This window comes from Aulonocara stuartgranti, assembly GCF_965226115.1.
Source record: "Aulonocara stuartgranti genome assembly, chromosome: 1".
Taxonomy (NCBI): domain Eukaryota; kingdom Metazoa; phylum Chordata; class Actinopteri; order Cichliformes; family Cichlidae; genus Aulonocara; species Aulonocara stuartgranti.
The window spans coordinates 10,285,001-10,300,358 of record NC_138939.1 but is presented as its reverse complement, the minus strand read 5'-3'; the positions used below and the strand labels follow the sequence as shown (position 1 = coordinate 10,300,358).

Below are 15,358 nucleotides of genomic sequence, written 5' to 3'. Positions count from 1 at the left end.
CCATAATCAAGTAGCCTTTGCTTTTGCTAGAGGTATATGAAAATCTGCCTGATTGATTTCATGCCCAGGTAAGTGTTTCAAGTCAGCACTAACTGGTACCAGATTGATTTTTGTGTGGGTTGCATGGATGCCCAAGTCACAACAAGAGCTAAGGTGGAAATCACAGTTTTACCAATGAAAGTTCAGTTGTTTGAGCCCTCTCTTCTTAAATCGCTGCTTAGTCAGTGGTTGACTCCCAACTAAATCCAGATGCAGCTAAAAAAAAATTTTTTCCTGTAGCATTTGTCTTTGTCTTCAGCCACAGTGTGTCAGGCCGCAGAGCTAATGATGTGTATTATTGCATTTGTGGACAGAAATCTGAAATCTTTTGAATGTGGTCTTGACAAACAGTGTTTCAGAAACTCCCAGTGTGATGCAGTATAAATACAAAAACTTCTACAAGAACAATATAAGAAGTTCTACCCATAACTGAGGATGTTTTTTTTTCCTTGGTGAATTTATTGCATCTGAAAGTTACACAAAATATTCCATGTTTCAATCTTAAGGTTATAAGAAAGCAGAGAAAATCAAATCCTGTTTATATTTAGTGGAAAACACAAGTTCACACAACCAAAATCCAGTATCTTCCAGTATGATGTTACGCTTTTTGCTTCCTACAGTTTCAGCCTCATCAGTTGGATTTGCATTCTCATGTGGTTATTCCGATTTGTTTTCTGTCCCAATTTAAGCTCTGTGAGCAGAAGAAAGGAAAAAGAATGGGGCACCCCCAGCCTGACTCTATTCAACTTAAAGCAGATGTTACATGCTTGCCAACATGAAACGAGTCTTTTAACTGTGGAGAAGATGAAATCATATACCTTTGATTAGCCTTTTTGCTTGGTCAAGTAAAATAGTTTGTACATGGTTGCTGAATCCACCCTGACCTTGGCCTCATTGCAAATGCGTCATCAGATTACAGCAAACAAGGGGGAAAAACAGCTACTCATGTTTCTATTTTAAGATGTTGAGGCTAATTTCTGATTTGCTGATTGTCAAGCTTACTTTGGAGAAAGCAAGAAGATTGGATCTGATCTCCACAGACCCCCATTTCCTGGATGAACTTGAACATGTCTTAGCAGGAGCCAGTATCCTTGAAATATAACTTGGCTCCTTTTTATACTCCTTTTTATATCCTCTTACCCTGCTCAGTTCAAGATGTTTTACATTTTGAAGTTGGGATGTCCACATTGTAGACATGCCTTCTACTTATTTCAAGGCTATTTATTCTGAGGACGATAAGGAGTAAAATATGGAAAAGAAAGTGGTGCAGGAGGCAAAGGTGGGGCGACAAGGTATTCCTTTTAAATATATGGTGAATGAGGGTCCTTCAACAAGTGTTGTGTTTACGTTGCTTGTGGGAAAACAAATCGGCTCCGGCTGTGTCTAAGGGGGCTGTAACACAGCTCTTTGGTAAGGAGCGCAGCTTAAATTCCAAGCAGCAGCAGCAGCAAGCACAGTAATGTCACCCCAAGGTGTTGAGAGTAAATATACAGTGCTACCTCTAGGCTAAATAGGGGAAAGAACACAGAGAGATTGAAGTGTACATCAGTGACAAACTAGAGCAACAGCTTTACCTAGCAGCAGCAAAAGTGAGAATAAATAATTTGCACTATTATTTTGTCATTATTATTTTTAATATAAAGTTCACACATTACAAAAGTAACGAAACCTCTTGCACTTGATCATACTGTCACCAGAACAAGGCATAGAAGCTATAAAACTGAAGAAAAAGGAACTTGAGCCAGGGTTGTCAAGCTGGGGGTCAGCTGGGTTCTTTAGCACTTTTCGATCATGTGGTGGTGAAACAAAAATTGTTCTGTTAACACTGTGGATGTACTGAATGAAGAAAATAATATCTAACATTGTCTTATGTATCAAAAATCATTTTCAACTACACAGTATTATACACATTTTAAAGAAATGATTAAATCCTTTGGTTGAAACACAGGGCAATGTCTATCATCAGGGCTTAACTTACAAGTATTTTGTCAGAAGCCGGCCAACACACATTTTGCATTGAAACCTTTAAATTCTTATGCTATTGTAATTGGTTTCTCATAATAATCTGTTTCCTCATAATGAGATAATAAGAATGGCATTACAACTATACCTTTACTCTGGTTTGTAAAATGCAAACGCACTGGGGCTGATAACAGCACAGATTTTATACCTGGTTTTGCAGAAGCAGCCATGTGAGCTGAGAATGTTAAAGGGGTCATTGAAACTACCCACTTTACAATATGCCACATTGCCATTTGTGTGTCAAGCATGAGCCTTTTTATTGGCTCAAATTGGTGATGTTATTTTCATTAACACTTTTTTTTGTCTGTATGACTGTGTGTACATACCTGCAGTATGTACACTGTGTGGCTGTAGTACGTGCTTGACCTTTGCCAGTGGGACAGAAAATGCAGTGGAAGAGTGATACCACTGTGCGGTCTCTCTAATCTGCTCACTTAGCCCTGGCTTTGGGGCTCACTTCGCTCCACTTCATCTGAAGCTTTCACATCACTAACGGTATTTTCACATACTGCAGCTTGTCTGCATTGCCTTTTTTTCATTCTCCTTCTTTCTCTCAATCACTCTTACTTTTGTCTTCTTTTTTCTTATCGGACCTTTAAGTCCTTGACTTTACTTCAACTATCTTGTCTAAGTGCAATCTTGGTAGGTGGTGTGGCAACCACTGTTATACTGTATATGACATTCTCATTCTCTCTTCCACTATCGTGTCTCTGTACTTAGTTTAAAAGTAGCATACACACAGGGGCACTACAGCAGTCCAGATGAAGTGCAAACCTTGAATCACAAAGAGGGGATATACGGAGTACAGTATACTTGGTCTCTCTCTCTGCTTACCTTTATCCCCATCTTTGTCAGCACTAATGTAATCCAGTTGATGGTAGACATATAGACTATCAATGAATCCTCAAAAGGCTAAAGTACTGCCTTTCAGTTATTGTACTCATCACTAGATGAATACAAAGAGTAATACAAAGAAGACAGAACAGCATCAGTGAGAACAATATTGAGTTTGTTATGTTCATTCTGAAGTAGTTTTGAAGTTTAATGGGTCTTTAAAGCTTTAAAGGACAATAAATAATATGCCATTAAATTATTAACAGCTCCTTAACTCACCATTTGTGAATGCAAGAGTAATGTCTACTTCTGTTGTAAGATATATGAGATTATGTGTATTTTTCCCTTATTATTTTCCAGTATTGTTGGAAGCTTGATATTAAACTTTCGTGGATTTTGTCCTGTGAGTTGACAAGATCAGACTTACAGATAAATAGACAACATGTGGAACTTTTATCATTATGGAGGGACTTCCAAAAATGCTCATCAGATAATTATATAAAAATAAATAGATATGGTGATAAATAATATCACTAATTGTGCACATTTTCTATTTATACATTGAAACCAACAATTAAAATGGAGAGTTTTCTTCAGCATCTAAAATATAATTTTAAATATTCTGTTGGGCTTTCCTTTTATTAATATCAGCAAAGTAACATGGAAAAATTTAGTAGGGTAAACTACAATACAATACAGGGTGTTGGTCCTACCGTATCTAAAAAAAAACCCACAGTAATTTGCTGTATTTCTCTCCTACTCATCCTTGCCTCTGTCATCTTCCTTCCAGCCCCATCCAAACTTTCCTCTTTTCTTTCTCCGTCGCACCTTCTCAAGCTGTCGACACGCTGGTTCGGAGGGTTTCCTTCAGGAAGGAGAGGTCCATGTTCCAACCACAGCCTGATAGAGGGAGCCCGATAACCCCTGAGACAAGTACTATACTGCCAGCTGACATGAAGCAGATGTCCTCCTGACCCCTTTCTCTTTGGGAACAGGACACCAAATGAAAATACAAGGGGTACTTGAATATCAGCAGCGCTATTGTGAGGGTGTGAACTTATTGTTGCACAAATTATGAGAATAACATAGAGTAAAGATGACTGAATCCATAAGTAATCAGAAAAACAAAAAAATATTGTTGCATGAGTAAACGTGTTCCAAAGTGTTCCTCGTAATGAGTGGGAAGTTTAGACAAATTCAGCATCCCTGACTGTTAATGTCGCATGCAGTTTTTGTGTCATACAGAGACCTTAGGAAATTATGTAATGTACATCCCCAAGCCGGTCACACACATACAGGCCCACACATGCACACTGGTCACCCACTTGGAGTGGAAGTTGGAGCTGAGCATGCACAGAGACCTTAGAGTGCTGTGACCTCATTACTATTCAGAACCAACGGTGAGAAGACAAGTAGTGCTGCTTTCCCAGTACAGCTCACCCCCCGTGCTAGTAAATGATGTGCACGAGAGTGTGGGTGTATAGGGTGGGCAGCAGCTTCCCCTGAACTCCACTCCTTGCCACTACTACACAGACACACACACATACTCACTTCCTCCTGGGAGATATGTGGGCCTCTGCTTTCTGTCAGGGTGTCTTCAGCTGCAGATCCCTGGGGCCTCTCACTTGGTGGGAATCTGGTCTTCTCACTCCACAGCCAACCTCCCCCTCCTCCTCCCTACAGATGAGAAGGAAAACAAGACCTGAGGAAAGCACTGCAGCTCGTCCTCTCCTATCGTCCCCTGTATTTTCTTTGCTATCTCAATACTTTGCCCTCGTCCCCTTCACTTCTTCTCTTTCGTCTGTGATCGATAACGTTAATTGGCTCACTGAGTCAGTGGTACATTGATTGTGGTCACTAATAAAAGGGCTATTGATTGGCACTTTGTTTAACACTGGCCCATGCAATGAGAGCTGCCCTCTAATGTTATCCTGACAGCAACCTTTTCCTGTTTGCCAGTCTTTTAATGTAATAAATTATGTCACTCAATTAAGGAGACTTTTTTTCTCTCGCATTTTTTTTGTGCCCTAACAGTATGAGGACAGTTTGTGGCTCCTGAAAAGCAAAGAGACAACGCGCCTGAGAGCTTGAGCAACAACTTGCCATCATGGGTATTAAACTTTGTCCTTTGTAATATAAAAGCCACAGATGGTTAACATACTCCTATACCGCTGATACCTGAATTTCATTCTTGTATAACAAGTACATAATAGAGTGAATTTTTATAAAGCAGGATTTTTTTACATTGCACTTTGTTTATTCAACAGCCGAGAGACATTAAAACAAAATGATGTATTGTGGTTTTAGAGATAGTTTTGTATCATTTCCTGTTATTATTGGAAAAACACAATGCATACCAGAAGAACGTCTGTTTTCTATGCGCAGTACATTTTTGTACAGAAGGCATACTTGCACTGAATAAATGGGGGAAGTTAGGTATACCGCAAGAAAATCCGAGCAGGACTTTGGCCAAATTACAAATTAGCTCTTTTTATACAGTATAATTAGTATTTACTGAAGGAGTTAAATAAACAAGATAAAACAGAACTGTAAGAAATAGTAACATACAAAAATGCAGAGTTGTCTAAAGTTTGAGGCCACACTTAAAATCTGTCCTATTTTTGGAAATATTTGGACAAAGATCAATAAAACTTACAACACGCAAGATTAAGAAGAAATATTTCTGATAAATTTCGGATGATACTTCATAGCCATGCAGGCAAATTAAAAAAAGCTGTGACATTATGTAAACTTTTTTCTCCAAAAGAGTAGTTGAATACTCTGAAGCAGCATTCAGATGGCATTTTTATCTACTAAACAAATGCTGACTCAAGTAATTGAAAAGAAAGAAACACCACATCATAACAATATACATCAAAATTCTAATTCAGAACAGACACACATTTGTCTAACTACGGTATAAACTCTAGTTATTCACATCATAGTGGCATGAAAAAAAAATCTCTATATAAGAAGATTCATAAAGGCAGCGAAGGACACCACAGTGTATCAAACTCACAGTGAAACTAGAATGACATCTACACCAAATCTACTTCACCTGCCCCAAAAAGAAGAAGCACTCCATTCTGCAAACACCTTCTAAACCCTTTATTCTGTATCTTTGTGGAGGCATATGTTTTTGTTTCTTTTGTTGTCTAAATTTACTACAGATTGTGTATAATTCTTAGTACATTAACTGACTGAAATGTTGCAACCAAGAAGAACATTGTTCTACATTTGCTTATCCAGATCCTTTAGAATTTTACAAGGTGATTTTCACCTTAAACTTTTAGGAGAAATGCTCTCCTCCTGTTGGGACATGCAGATTGACAGGAAACAACCTACACAATATTCTCAACATGAACTCAATACCCAGTTTTATTGCAATTAGCTGCATGTGGTTCTTTACAGAGCCTGAGAGCGTTAGTGAGTCAAAGGCAGGTCTCCTGAGTAAGAAGATAAAAAACTGGAAATGGGGTGTAAGTACCTCCATGAGAGATTTAATTATCGCCATTAAATATTCAATGATCAATAGAATTTGTTTTAGCCGATCAATAGGTTGCAAGGCCTGAGAAGGACAATGTGCATAAGTTACTATTTGCATTTCAAAGCAGCTTGTGTCACATGGCCCCATTGGAAATCCATACCATTTTGTTAGGCAGTATTTCATATTTAGCTGCTTTATCCCCTTATCACTGACTGCTATTGATTCCCTTCCCTTTATTTACTGCCTGCAAACTGCCTTAGGTTTAAAATGTCAAAATGTTTTTAGGGAATCTGATATACCTCCATCAACCTTCCTCATCTCATATCTAGCTCTGTATTTTGCTCCCCCTCCGTCTCTCTTTTTAATTCCCCTGCTGCTCTTTCCTCTCTCTTCCTACTTCCCTCTCACTACTCCTCAGTAGAGTTGAAAATTAAACCTTGTCATCTTCCCACCCACTGTACAGATCTCTGCTCATTCGGGTGTGAATCTGCACATTATTCAAATAAATATCTCAGAAGTGTCAGGGGAATACTCTGAGCCACTTCAAAGACTCTCCCCCACCCCCCAGCTCTTTCAATGTTGCTTGTTCCCGCTGGAGTCCTATTTTGTTTACCTGAACTGGCTTTAATGGCTTGTTTTTCCCAGTGCCTATCAGTAGTTCAAGAGCAACATTTAGCCAAGTTCAAGTGCATGCATGTTCAGAACTCGCCTAAGCTTTGATTGTTCTGCAACACTGAGCGTCATGTAATTTATTTTTGGCCCCAAACATTGTTATTCATTGACTTCCTTGCACTGTTTCACCTGTTTTTTTCTCCTTTTTTAAATTCTATGTTTCCCCTTTCTTTGCTTTGTGACTCTTACTGCAGAGGAAAACAACAGTTTGCTTGGCTTTTCTTCTCCCCAACCAGGTAGTTTCACCTGGTGGTGTATTGTTTAAAATTGTCTAGAAGGCACAAGGTATGACAATACAGGCCGTAAAGAATTAAATAGAGTTCACTGGAGGCCAAGCATTCAAAACACCCCTCGCAGGATGATGCCTTAAACTGCTTTGTTAAAATATACTGACTTCTATCTATTACTAGCTATAAAACACTGGTTAAAATATAGTTTTTTGTTGTTGCGCTACATAGGACATTATTTCTATCTCTGAGCAGGCCTATCTATCACAGCAACCCTCAACCAGGAGACCGCAGAGGTCAGGGAGTTAACCTTCAGAGACCTGAGGGCAGCATGAAGCACCATCAGTGCCATCAGGATACATGGCCTCAGCACTGCTGCGCAGCTGGGGGAAGGAAAATCTGGATGAAGTGAATGGATGTGTACGTGCGCAAGTATTTGCTTCACATCTGTAGGTGCCTCTGTGCATCTGTCTTGCTTGTGTAAATAACAGGGTCATGAATGATGGTAAAGTTGCTTGTAATAACCTCAAAGGCAGAAAGAGACATGCTGATTGGAGTATAATGTATGAGTATGCAAAAAAAAACTTTTCACTGATATGAGCTGCCACTATGTGATTTATAACCTTTTGGAATTGCTTCAAATCTTCTTAAAACATAAAAGACATATGGATATGAATATAAAAACACATATCTTGAAATATTACAAGTTTCTCAGTGAAATCCCTTCATTTGTAAATGCCTGCAGGACTAAAACCAAATGTTTGTTTGCTATTTTACAGCAGAAATTCAGCTTCAGCTTATCATTTGTTGAGAAACCACCATGAAAATGATAGGTAATCCTAGCATACCATAAAAATGCTGAACTTTATTCACTATAGTTATTCACCAATTGGGCAATTATGCAACCTGAGTTTTTCTATCTTTTGTTGTTTATGTTGTTGTTGTTACTGAAATTATGGGAAAAATTACGCCGAGGACTAATGCTTTCTTCCATTGAGTTTAGGCCCTGCAGTCAAAGGTTCCTGTTGAGGTAACACTTCAGCGCATGTGCGACATTTGCCATTTGCGTGGGAGGAGTGAAAAGTGGCGGTGACAGCAACAGTAGGTCGCAAATTTATTCGTCATAAAACATCCCCCTGTTTTAAAATTTACATCCACTGCTATTAATGGAGCTATTTACAATGGTGCCTCACCAATAAAACTCAGCTAATTGCTGGCTACAGTGCCAGGTGTTTGAACCAAGCTTGCTAGCTTTAGCATTAGGTAGACCTCAGCAGACTGTAGATACTGAACAGGGAGAAAAAGGGAGCCACTGGAGTTTGCTTTGTTTGTTTTTAGTCTTCGTAATCTATTTATCCACTCTTATCGGTTCTCTTTTTGGTTTAGGTATCTTATTCCATCTCTTTAAATTTTACTGATCTGGACAACCACTCCTCCAAAATGCAGGCCTTCAATTTGATTATACATGGTGAAAGACATCACTCACCACTGGCCCGGAGACTTCAGCTTGTATGTTTAAATTGCTCCCAGCAGAATCCTTAATCCGGGCGGAAATCAATACGGCTTTTACTGTCACATCGGAGGGGCGGGGACCATGTATTGATGTTCAGATGTCATTTCGAGGGTGGTGGATTTGATGTTTTAGTCCTCTCCTCAGCGTGGAGATGGCACGATAGATCAACTGATGGTGTCTAGCTTTCTCCAGGGTTTTACTGGAGCTCGGGGTTTGGAGTGAAATGTGCAGTTAAATCAAAACGTGCTGAGATTACAAAGAAAACCAGAGGAAAGGGTTTACGGAAAGATTCAATTGATTTTTTGAACGGTTTGAATTAAAATCTGATATCTTAATTGGGTTATTGTAACTGTAAGCCCCTCGCCTTAGCAGGATAGAAACTGCTGTCTTAATTGACTGGTTCTGCGAAATTATGTTTTCTTTCTATAGTGTTTCTTTAAAAATACTTTGAAATTATGGAGATGTTTGGAGAATGCGTGACATTTTTGATGTCAGGTGATGGGCAATTCTTAATTTGGACTTTTAGGCACCCATTTCTTATTGATACTACGTATGCATACCAAATTTTTCCAGTGACATACTTAAAATTTATTGTCACAAATATTCAGTGGTAATCAGTACACACTTTGTCTCAAGTGTGTGTATAGAGATACATTGTCTAAACTTTAAGTTCGTAACAGTCTGTATGTTATCATTGCCGCATAACGAATGGAATGACGAAGGAGATCCCATGGACCATTGTGCTGGAAACAGATGCTGACTGTAGTTTGGTCAAATTCAAAAACTCTTAACTTTTAATCTTGGTTATCAAAACCTCATTCTCTGTCATTCCTCCACAGCAGATTCTGATCAGAGTTGCCAAAAAAAGTATGACATAAAACATGTGTTTGAAACAATCACCATCACTTCGCAAGTGACATTGAGGCTGTTTTTTCTTCATTATCAGCAGATTCAGCCTTTTATTATTTTGAACAGTTGCCTGCTTCATCAAACACACTAGATAATGAGATTGCTCTTTTGTTTTATTTCACACCACATCAACTCCCCTTCAGTCTTTCTCTTGCATTCATATTTATAGATTTATCTTTTTCCCTAACTGTCAGTCTCCATCGCTCTCTGTCCCTATCCTACAGTTTCTCTCCAAGGAGTCTTGCCTCCTCTCTGACAGCTTGTGGGCCCTAGAGTCACATTTCAGGCCTGGCTGCTACTTAAAGGCCCATAATCTGCTTGGCGAATGGCTACAGTGTGGCGGCCTGAACGGAAGCAAATTATTCGCTTTAAGGACTCCTGCTGCTGTGGGACCCGGGGCTAGTGGCTGGTGCCGTTAACGTTAACACACACACACACAGTGTGTAAGCCATCATTATTTATTTAGCCCGTTAAGTGTTTAAAGTGGAAAGGGTCCGTCGGGACGTAGCATGGTTGATGAAATTATTCCACGTATATATGGTTAAACCCTTCAGGGAGAGAGAAACATAGAAACATCGGGAGATGGAAAATGAAGACTTCCCTCCATTTCAGACCCACGGTCAGATCATAGGAGTGTTCAGGGCTGACATGGTGATATTACAGAACTCACAACATGGGAGGAATTCCCTGTGATCTATGAACAGTGTAGGTTTCCTGAGACTGTATATGTCTATCAAACATAAATAATAACAACAACAATAATAATAATTTGATAGACTGTAACCAGTTGGCAGTTACACATTTAGGCTTTACAACTGATTTTCATTCTTTAGAAAAGTCTCTTCCAAAGATAAATATCAGTATCTTCCAATATTTGCTGTCACAGTGCGCTCCGATTGATCTTTAAGCATGTGTGCTGTGTGTCTTCATCCAGGCACATATGCTTGATCACTGTAATTGACAGAGGGGACATCATATTTGTTTTCGCTATGTATTTGTGGAATAAGGATTCCCAACATAAATAAGTAATCATTGCATGGTGGCCCTCCATGCATGTTGGGCCAGTAGCACTTGCCCTCCAGTAATGACACCATTAGGTTACGGGACTGAAGTAAGCAGTTGAGAGTTTACCTCTGGGAATCTATTCTCTGTTTCCATCCTGCCGTACCTAATTGTGACATTTACTGGAGGGTTTACACCTCTATTTGCAGCACTGGTGTAACAGCAGCAACAGAAATGCAACTTTTTCCTTTTTTTCTTTGCTCGCTGCAGTAATCGCAGAACAAATGGAAGAAACACAGTTTTGTACAGTGATAAACATGCCATACAATTAACCGATGCCAATGCTTATTGACCCGCCCAACCCCCTCCAGACAATTGAAAGCTGCAAATACAATGAGAATTTTGGTAAATATTGGGAAAATGAGCATTTTTCATAATAATAAAGATAACACTCTGTAAGAACAACCACTTAAATATTATTAACTACAGTGATGGAAAGTAGAGACAGATACGGGAATGAAGGGGAGGGGTTGGTGGTTGAACAGATTGAATGGCTAATGAAATGGGTACCTCCAGGCCTGAATAAATTCTCTGGTCTGGCGATCCCCCAGGATGCTGGCCTCCTAGGGAGATTAATGACCACTGGGCCATAGTATAATGAAGTAGTTTGCCTTGGCAATGTGCTTGTGAATTCATCACGGTGTCCACAAGTGGGCTGGCCAAGCACAACATCTATATAAATCCCCCTCACTCTTCTCTCCCGCTGGTGCTGATTTATGGTTCCACCACCCCCAAATGGTTTGCCCCCTCTCACCAGACCCCGCCCTGGCTGACCATCACTATCCTACTGAAATCCAGGTCACTGCACTGATGGGGAAGAAATGGGAGGCTAATCAGATAATGGGAGGTGAAAATGGGCGAGAGTGAGTTGGAATCTCCAATTTCTCAAGCTCTGCCCATCTCAGCTTTTCATTCTCTTTCACCTGCACACACATCTTGTTGATCCTTTGATCCTTTCTATTTTTGATGTCTCTAAAGATACTAGTTTACATCATATTTTACTGGTAGTGCATGTAAGCTGTCTGTATCCTGTGAAGCGATTTAAATATTTTAGGTCATTTTAGAATTATTCCTTTGGTATTCGGTAACCTATATTGATAGTTCATGCATTTAATAATCTTTATTTCTTTAGACTGGGTTTCATTTTATCAGAATATAATGGGAAGCTGGTCATTTGTGCAAGAACAAATGTGGACAAAAAGTTGATAACAGAGAGACATGGTCAGTTGCTGGCAGTGATGCTGTTGCTGTTCATGAAGGTTTTGCGGGTTGGAAGGTGGCGCTTGATAATGTCTATATCACTGCATTAGTCTCTGCCCCTGATTGGAATGATGGTCTCAGTGATTAAAAATTGGTATTATTTTGGGAATATTGGGAATATGTACAAAACAGTTGGCAACAATTCCAGTGGCGACTGTGGCTCAGGGGGTTGGGAAGCGCTTCTGTAAACGGAAGGTCGCCGGTTCGATCCCCGGGCTCTCTGTCCTGGTCGTTGTGTCCTTGGGCAAGACACTTTACCCTACTGGTGTTGGCTAGAGGGGCCGATGGCACGATATGGCAGCCTCGCTTCTGTCAGTCTGCCCCAGTGCAGCTGTGGCTACAACCGTAGCTGCCTCCACCAGTGTGTGAATGCAAGAGTGAATGAATAGTGGCATTGTAAAGCGCTTTGGGTGCCTTGAAAAGTGCTATAAATCCAATCCATTATTATTATAGGTCCCATTCTTTGAACTTTTTTTAAAAACTGAAATTAGAAATGAAAAGCATGTTTTTATTTATTTATTTACTTTATTTGTAGGCTAACTTTATGTGGACGCCCTTGCTTGATCAAGTTATTTAGACCTTAGTACTGCAGAAGCTTCATAGTTCCTTTCCAACTGATATGACAGTCTAAATCATGGGGCAGAAGTCCTTCTACATTAGATTCTGTTATGATAAATGAAGCAAATGTAGGACTTTACTCCTGCATTCTTTTTGAAGGCCACCCGATGGCGATAGTTGTGGTCGCAGAAAACTTCCAGTGTTATAGAAGTCTATGGGAAAATTGCTTTCAGCCTTGAACTCTGTAAACATTTTACTGATTAATTCATGAGCTCAGTCACCCATTTTGGGTCATCCTGAAAAAAACTTAAAATCAAGATTTACAAAATCTATTTTGTAAATGTGCCGAACCATGTTTTAAAATGGAGGATTACCTGTGGTAAGAAATTGTACTAGTTGATCTGTTGTATCAAACTGCTCATTAGCTAACAACTTATCAGTCTCAAGTGCAGTTTCACAGTCGGAGCCACACCTTACATCTGATTTTTATGCAAGCAGGATGGCGAGTGTGAAATGCTCATGTTGAAGTTTCAAGTAGGACTTCTGAAGCAAACAGGTGATGTCACTGTTACTAAATGTCCATCCTTTACATTTTTTTAGTGCTAGTGGCAGGGGGCTGCATCTATGACCCAAAGGTTTACTGGTGTTGGACATTAATGAAATAGAATGAGGTAATAGCTACGCTACTGGACGCACTCAACGACGTCGACTGGGACATGTTCAGAGCATGCGCAGTCGACATCAACGAGTTTACGGAAGTAGCAGTATGCTTCGTCAATATGCTAGCGGAGGAGATTATCCCCACTGCGAGAGTCACCACATTCCCAAACCAGAAACCGTGGATGGACAGATCGATCCGCACTGCAGTAAACGCCAGGACCGCCTCCTACAACGCGGGTCTCGCCACTGGCGATATGAGCGCCTACAAAGCGGCCTCATACGGTGTGCGGCGTGCGGTGAGAGATGCTAAACGCCGGTACCGGGAACGTGTGGAGTCCCGCTTCCACCAGGGGGACACACGGAGTATGTGGCACGGACTACGCACCATTACGGACTACAAAGCCAGGGACACTGCGCCGATCAACGCCGGCTCTGCATTCACCAACGAGCTGAATCAGTTCTACGCCCGTTTCGAGGTTAGCCAGGCGGCTAATGCTATCTACCGCCTGACTACCGAGGACAGTGACGTCATCAGCAAGAGACCGGTGACTAGCATCGCGGAGCATGACGTCCGAGCGGCTTTGAGGAGAGTGAACACAAGGAAAGCGGCGGGGCCAGACGGCATCACCGGCCGTCTGCTGCACTGCTGTGCTGACCAGCTAGCAGGTGTGTTCACTTACATCTGCAACGAGTCCCTGGCGAAGTCTGTGGTCCCCACATGCTTCAAAAGATCCACCATCATCCCTGTGCCCAAGAACAGCAAACCCTCATCCCTGAACGATTACCGGCCAGTTGCACTGACCTCGGTAGTAATGAAGGTGTTTGAGAGGCTGCTGAAGAACATCATCTCCTCCTCCATCCCAGACACTACAGATCCGCTGCAGTTCGCCTACAGATCCAATAGATCCACAGAGGATGCCATCGCCCACGTCCTACACACCACTCTCAGCCACGTGGACAAGAAACAGGGTAACTATGTGCGAATGCTGTTTGTTGATTACAGTTCAGCGTTTAACACAATAGTGCCCTGCAGACTGTTCACAAAGCTCAGGGATCTGGGACTTAACAGCCGTCTGTGTGCATGGGTGTTGGACTTCCTCACTGGCAGAACTCAGGTGGTGAGGGTGGGCAGGTGCTTCTCCAACAGCATCACCATCAACACAGGAGCACCTCAGGGATGTGTCCTCTCGCCACTGCTCTACTCCCTCTACACTTCAGACTGTGTGGCCACCCATGGCTCCAATACCATTGTGAAGTTTGCTGACGACACAGTGGTGTTGGGTACCATCTCCAACAACGATGAGGCGGCCTACATGGATTAAGTGAAGAATCTGGCATCATGGTGCCAGGACAACCACCTCCAGCTGAACGTCGGCAAGACCAAGGAGCTGGTGGTGGACTTCAGAAGGGGTCAGCACAGAGACTACAAGCCCATTATCATCAATGGAGCTCCAGTGGAGAGGGTGCAGTCCTTCAAGTATCTTGGTGTTCACATCTCCTCAGACCTGACACGGGCTGCCCACATTCAGGTCCAGACCAAAAAGGCTAGGCAGCGCCTGTATCACCTACGACAACTGAGGAAGTTCAGGGTCTCTCCAAAGACCCTTAGGATTTTCTATACAGGCGCTGTGGAGAGCATCCTCACACAGAACATGACATTGTGGTTTGGGAACAGCTGTGTGAAGGACCAAAAAGCTCTCCAGAGAGTGATCCGTACAGCAGAACGCTGCTGCAGGATTGCTCTCCCCCCGCTTCAGGACACCTACACCAGGAGATGCCGGACTAGAGCAGCGCAGATACTGAAGGACCCGTCCCATCCAGGCAACAAACTGTTCCAGCTTCTGCAATCTGGTAGAAGGTTCCGCATCTTCCGGGCAAGGACAGAGAGACTCAAGAGGAGCTTCTATCCCCAAGCCATCCGTGCCCTAAACACACACACCCGCCCGCTCACATCATCTCACATCATCTATAATTGACTGAGACAGGACTCTCTTCCAGACACTAAACCAAGGAACAATGTACATTTCAAATTCCTTTAATTTTAAATATGTTTATATTGTCTATCCTGTAAAATAGTCAGATGTCTATTCATATTAATGTACAGAATTCACCTGC

The 15,358-nt window shown here is 41.4% G+C and overlaps 1 long non-coding RNA gene across 1 annotated transcript in view; it reads right to left on the bottom strand.

Annotated features, from left to right (window-relative positions):
* Positions 1 to 1,628: 1,628 nt before the first annotated feature.
* Positions 1,629 to 15,358, bottom strand: part of LOC309708330 — a 15,733-nt gene continuing 2,003 nt past the window's right edge. The window contains exons 2-3 of the long non-coding RNA XR_014277232.1: positions 4,447 to 4,572; positions 1,629 to 3,878 (exon numbers count right to left, since the gene is read on the bottom strand). This is a non-coding gene — a long non-coding RNA (uncharacterized lncRNA). The remainder of the gene's footprint in view (positions 3,879 to 4,446; positions 4,573 to 15,358) is intronic.